This window comes from Cetorhinus maximus, chromosome 21 (genome assembly GCF_964194155.1).
Source record: "Cetorhinus maximus chromosome 21, sCetMax3.hap1.1, whole genome shotgun sequence".
Classification (NCBI taxonomy): domain Eukaryota; kingdom Metazoa; phylum Chordata; class Chondrichthyes; order Lamniformes; family Cetorhinidae; genus Cetorhinus; species Cetorhinus maximus.
Genome location: NC_135899.1, coordinates 32,046,556 through 32,053,567, shown reverse-complemented (window position 1 = coordinate 32,053,567; position 7,012 = coordinate 32,046,556). Strand labels below are relative to the sequence as shown.

Genomic DNA, 7,012 nt, shown 5'->3' with positions numbered 1-7,012 from the left:
TTGTAGGGATTGGGAGGGTCACTAATGGAATGATCTTTGTCATGAGGAAAATATTAGCGTAAAACCATATCAAACACGATAGTAAAATATTACACTTTGCTCGGTAAAGTCCAGTCACTTACTCTCTGCACAGCTCTGTCCAGGTATTTAATTGTTATTAAAGATGACACTGAGCTGAATTCAACCATTTGTTTTATTGATGAGCAGATAATAGCTGGTTAATGTTTATATGGCTTCAAAGCAAATCACTTGATAAAGTACAGCCAACTAACGGAATGTATAAGCACTTGAAACTTTATAGAAAATTCAACTAAATTCCGACACTCTTGAACAGAATTCATAGATTTGTTTACTGAGGAATTAAAATTTCAATAAGAATTTCAGAATAAAATCTTAGACAGTATTGTTATATGCTATGATTTAAAATCTCAATAAACATGAAAACATTGCCAGGAATCACAATTATTGTCCAATAATTGAACACAAGCAACTTTGTTTGTCACCTACTATTTCATTATTTGGAGAAAACATCTGAAACAACAAAATTATAACATATAACTAGAGAAATAGCCTAGTACAAATTTTAATGTAATGTTTCAACTCTCTGTATTACAGCATTAGAAATCTGTTACAGTTACTCCTTGTTCGGAAGTTCGTTACTGATTTCTTTTTGATATTGACAGAATGATTAAACTCTATACCTAACTCTAAACTAAAACAGAGATAAAAAAAATAGATAATTATACTGATATACAACAGGCCAGTCGGCATTTGGAATGAGAAAATATGGCTCAACATTTCAGATTGAGATCCTTTTAGACATATTTATTGGGGAGATAAACAGTTTACCTACCTGTTGAACAGTGGTAGCAAATTTTGGTGTAAAAAGCCTCTGTTAGAGCAACTCATTCAAATCTATTAAATAGATTGGAAAATTCCTTGGAGCTGCTCTTAGTCCCACACCATAACCTAGCTGAAATAACAGGATTTGACCTGAGGGATACCATTCTGGAAACCAGCATAGCCTCGAGGGCAGATGCTTGGAGAAAAAGGAGGCCGTTGAGGCTGGCAGAGTCTTGTGAGCAGGTGCTGGGAGCAGGGAGCTGGAAGGGTGGGAATTTAGGGCTAGCAGACACCCGTAGGCAGTTGCTTGGAGTAGAAGGGAGCGGAAGGCGGGTGGCAGAACTTAAAGAGTTCTGTGACCAGGTTCCCCAAGTAGGAGTGGGAGGATAAGACTGACAGAACCCCACGGACGGGAACTTTGAATGGAAGGGAGGGCGGGGTGGTAGGGCTGCAAGGTGCTCAGAGTGGGAAGAGTGAGGAAAGTGAGGGAGCTTCTTGGTTTCTGTCTTTGAAACTAACAAATTAATTGAACTCCTTAATCTTCACCTTGTATTTTTCTTCAATGTCTTTTTCAATCTGATCCCAGGGTAAATCCCAATTGGAAATGTCATCTGCTGGTTCTGTTGAGTATTCATCAGCGAATTCTCTTTCATATTTGTAGTAAACCCATTTCCAAAAGGCCGATGTTTCGATGCTGGTATCGGCAGGAATGTTCCAGCGATTGTACTGGTCATTGATATCTCTGTAGTTTTTGTAAGGAAACAGTTTCCAGTCAGTGTCTTTATTCATGAAAGTAGCATCGCCGGCAACTTCCGTTGTACAATTACCTGATATTAGTTTACCAGTAACAATGTTTCTGTATCCGTTCAGCCCTCTGCTCCAGTGATATATAGCACTGTGCTGTGAGTGCTCCCTGTTTGTACAATCACACAGGACACCACAGAATGGACACTGCTCCCCACAGCCACATAACATTGTGTACAATTCACTGGATGGATCTGTGGGGAGAGCAGTGATTTTCCTAACAATATTCTTCCCCCAATCTTTAACCCTTTCAGTCAGATCATTTGTATTGATAAAACTTTCAATTTCTTGTTTGAAGTTCTGAAGATTAATCTGTTCAGATTTAAAAGTAACAGGTCCCAATGTCTCTTGTGGTATCTGTATTTCATTGCTCAGTTTCTTTTTAAATACCTGAATAATACCTTCCACTGATTTCTTGTTAATTGGGGGTGTTATTTCCTTGAGAGCTTTCCTCACCCGATTGATAATCCCATGCAGAATATCCAGTGCAAGAGAGCACAGCAGAGGAATTCGTTCATCACCTGTGGCTGCACAGTGTTGTACAACTTGTTCTTTCAGCCAGTCTTTTTCGAATGACACGGTGTGTTTTATATATCGGTAATACTCATCAAAACTCTCTCTCTTCTTCAAATGGAGCATCAGAGCCACTTGGAAATTTTTCCGCTACAAGAATTTCCCACCTTTGCCGTGGTGCCTCATATGCTGAACAATTTCTAATCCCAGTTTGATATCAATAGCTTGGATTATGGCTGGGATCAGGCAATTTTCATAGAACAGTTCTGCTCTCTGTTTGGTTTGATCTTTCTCTTGGTAGACATCTTTAAAGTTTTGGCAGTAATTTGCTTTCTCTTTTTGTAACTGCTCCAAAGGATCATTGTTCTTCAGGAACCTTTCTTGCATTTCTTTATATTTTGTAACTGCAAATCCACAAACAAAAAGCTTAAAATCCACTCTGAAATTTTGATTAAATGAGAATGTCTGATCCTGGTGTTTCTGGATTTTCTCATCAATTATTTTCAGGAGTTCTCTGCAATGGTTGGAATCATAATCCTGTTCTTGGTCTGCTGTGTGCTTCACAAACTGTGTACACTCCCTTGCCCACTGATCTGCCAGCTGCTGGGCTCTTTTAATGTCTGTTTCTTTCAGTTTTGGAATGAAAAGTTTATTTAAAAAATTGTAATTAATTGTGCACAGGGCAACATGACTGTGCCTGACTTTGAGTTTTTCATCACTCAGTTCAGGCAGGGTTTTCTTGAAAAGTTGCTGGTTGAGGAGCTTTGTGTCCGCAGGCATATTCTGGTGTAGACTTGTTTCCATATCTTCTATAATATTGGCTCTAGGTCGTGGTAAATGTTTAAATTTTGGAATTGTCCCTTGCCACATATTCTCAAACACTTTCTGCAGTTGTGTTTCATTCATTTTCCTATTTTCTTGCTGATACCGTTGAAGAAGTTCATTAACCTGCTCTTCAATCTGACTCTGATACTTGTCTTTAATATCATTCAGCTGTTGCATAGCGCTTCTTCTCTGCACTACCTCGTTACATTTTCTGTCCACGTACAACCCACGTTCAATGATCAAAGAGTTGATGCTGCAAACAAAATCGTTCCTGTATTTTTCAACAAGGTTTGAGTTACTGACGGTGGAATAATATTCTTTCAATTGTTGGAGAGCTTTTTCTTTCTTTTCACTGAGAAATACAACCAGTTCTCGTTTCAGTCTTTGAGATTCTCTTTCTGGATCCTGTTTTGTATTAAAAATTCTGTTCTGTGCCCTTTCTAGGAAGTAATGTATCTCTTTCCTCAGTTTCCACTCCAGATCGGAGTATTTGACTGAAAATTCCTTGTAAGCTTCGGCTACCAGACTGTTCCGGAAACTGAAAATGAAATTTTCATATTTCACCGCCTTCCACACAGATTCAGTCCATTCGATAAACTCAGAGATGGTTGACATTTTCCCTTTATTTTTCTTCTCTTTCAGATTCTCAAAAAGCCTTTTCTTCAGCTCAAACACCTTGTGACTGTAGCCAGTATTAACAGCTGCCATGGGTGGATTCCCATGCCATAGGCCTGGAATGTTCCAGTTATTCTCCATTGCATCGTACTCCAACACATCCGAGAACTTGGTGAACCGGCAGTCTTGTTTCTCCATTTTAGCTGCTGTTTGTGTCAACTCATCCAGCTGTTCCAGCAGATGTTTGTGGCCTTGGATATTCTGATCATGAGCAGACACATCGCTCACATTCTGGTGGACAAAGTAACAAACCGGCCTTTTCCCCACTTCTCTCATTCGTATAAATGCATGGACCACTATCTGCAGTACATCCTTCATCTCGGTGGAGTTTTCCATCGCCATGTTTATCAATGTTACATCACTTAACCCGATCACCAAGGTAGCTAGCTCATTGTCATGTTCATAACTGCCGTCAATGTTCGAGAGTTCTGGTGCTTTCAGCCCTTCAGTATCGATCACCATGATGTACCCACAGCCTAGCTCAGTCTGTAGATCTCCTGTAATCTTAATGAGCTGCATGAAGGCCCCACGGGTACACCGGCCACTGCTCACAGCAAACTGCAAACCAAACATGGTGTTGAGAAGCGTGGACTTGCCTGTGCTCTGCACACCCAGCACTGTCAGCACAAACACACGGGTCCCTTTGCCAATCCTGTGTTCAACGGCCTTCAGTACAGCAGTGATCCACTGTAAAGGGATGTTGAAAACATCTCCATTGATGAGCTCCAAAGGGAACCCATCCAACATCAGATCAGCAGCAATATGGGGTAACTCTTGAACCAGGTTCCAATTATTCTGGTTTATCAGTGTTTCATAGATCAGCATGGATTCTCTCATGAAATGTTCGAGTCCCAGGGAGCTGTCAGTTATCTGTTGGTCTAATTCCTGTAACCGTTTGTTGTTGGTTGTAGAGGCTTTCTGCTTTATCTTCTCAGACAGAGCTTTGTATTTTTCACGTAAAACAGAGAGAGTGTCTCTTGATCTGGAATCTAACCCGAATTTCACCCATTGCAGGAAATATTTCCTCTCATCCATGTCTGTTAGAGCTGTGATGAATGTTTTCATATCAGCTGATATACCTTTCTCTTGTTGCTCATTTCGAAGTTTTCTCTTCTCTTCTTCAAGGGCGTAACAATATTTTTGTGTGGACCTCTCTGCTTGCTGTTTTGGACGACATTGTTCTCTTTCTATTTTGGAAATCTGTTGCCAAGTGAAACTCTGAAAAGTCATATTTTCCAATTTGTATTCACTAATGGCCTCTCCTTTGATACCATTATAAATTTTTTCAGATCTTGCTTTGCCTTGTGAACACAACTTGTCATCCTCATCTATTTCAATTCTCATGCCCCTTGCAATTACTGCCAATTCCTCCAGACTCCTGGGGCCCTGACTAGTCTTCTGTTGATGGGCTATTTCCAGGGCTGTTCTCAATGTAGATCGCAGTGTATCAGTAAATTTTGTGTTGTTTCTTGTTCCACATGATAAAATTTGATTCTCCTGAAATTCTGAGAAAGTAATGAAGTCCTTTAAGCATTCTATAGTCTCATTGCTCACACTGCTCCCAGTAAGCACTATGAATGTACTTACTGAAGACTGGACGATGGACTTAAGGCTCTGGCTTAAACCACTGTCAACATTATGAATCAAAATGAAAACAGCTGAAGAGATGTTTGCCAGAAATTGTGCTTGTGTCTGGAATTCTTCAGCATCACCTCGAAGATTTAATATAGCCATTGGTTCCGAGAAAAGATTCAATTCCTCACTCCCACAGGGCAGGTACCAACACAACTCGACAAGGCCGTCAGAAATCTTGCGGGGTAAATTGCCACACTCCATATCAGAATGGAAGAAGAAGTTGTGATGTTGCTGGGTGGGACTGAGGACTTCATTTAGGATCATAGATTTGGAAATGGAACAGGAACTGAGTCGAATAAAGGAAAAGATCGGAATGCTGATTGTTGCCATGTTTGCCTCCTTAAATCCCGTGCTATCTCGGAGTGAGAGTGGGTGCCACTTCTTCACAATGCAATGCAGAGCCCGCAATAGGAAGGTGCAGCCCTTGTTACTAGTAGGCAGTAATAGTGGCAATGCAAACTGGCACAGGGACATCTTTAACATCAGCTCCTGCTGAAGGAATGGGTCAGCACACAGGAAAATAGACACAATGATATCCAAAGGATGGTATAAACCCTTAGGGGTTTCATCCAGAGAAAGAAAATCTAAATTATCTGATCCTGATTGATTTTGTGTCTGAGTTGGTTTGTATTTCAAGTTTCTTGCCTCTGAATTGACCATCATTAAATTCTGGAGAAAATACCCTGGAATATCCTGAGGGGAATTGGGTGACTTATTTTGAACTGTTTCTATACTTATGTTGAGCACATCACTCAGGGACAACTTCTTGCTTTCTAATCCCAATTCAATTAAGAGTTCTGCAATATTGTCACCTGGTCTCTGTTTTACTGTATTTACATCGGAGGTGTGGTTCACAGGAATTGAAGTGTCTGTTTGGATTGAATTCTGTTCTTGTTCAGTTGTGGTTTTGTTACCTTCCAGTGGGTCATGAGTTCCAAGTTGTAACCTTCTCTGAAGAGGCTCCATTTTGAGCTGTGGCTGTGTTTCAGTTGGCTCCAGTTCCACGTTATCAACCATGGTTCCTGGGTGATGAAAAGTGTTGTCTGTTTTCAGAAATTGTTGCACTGAAACTGATGAAAATGTTAAACATATAAACTACATAATATTTGAGTAAAGTTTAACTGTGGACATTAATAGACCAGTAATTGAAACAGAATTTTAGAAAACTTCAATTTCACTGGGTTGATATCCTTTCCCAGCATTCATACGGAATGATCGCTATGTGTTTCTTGCTTTATCTGTTTCTATGAACGATGGGAAGGACCTTCATTTGTGAATTCTTTTTAACTACATGATACCAACCAAAATGTGACAACACTGGTCTATAAGGTAAGATATTCCCATTTTCCAGACTTGGGACATTCCAGTTAATTTCCCAATCTCAAGATCCCCAACGCCAAATCTTTGGTCTCCTCTCATCCCAGTGACCACCCTGTGGCCTCCAAGCTCCTTGAACTCCTGACTCAAATATCACCATCCCTGGGTTTGTCCTGTCCCAGCGACAGGACAGATCCACCAGAGGTGGCAGCACAATGGTATACAGTTGGGAGGGAGTTGCCCGGGGAGTCCTTAACATCGACCCTGGACCCCATGAAGTCTCATGGCATCAGGTCATCATGGGTAAGGAAGCCTCCTGCTGGTTACCACCTACTGTTCCCCCTCAGCTGATGAATCAGTACTCCTCCATGTTGAACATCACTTGGAGGGTGACAAGGGC

The 7,012-nt window shown here is 40.7% G+C and overlaps 1 pseudogene; it reads right to left on the bottom strand.

The window, feature by feature from the left end:
* Positions 1-225: 225 nt before the first annotated feature.
* Positions 226-6,312, bottom strand: LOC144695156 (interferon-induced very large GTPase 1-like; annotated as a pseudogene).
* Between the last annotated feature and the right edge of the window lie 700 nt (positions 6,313-7,012).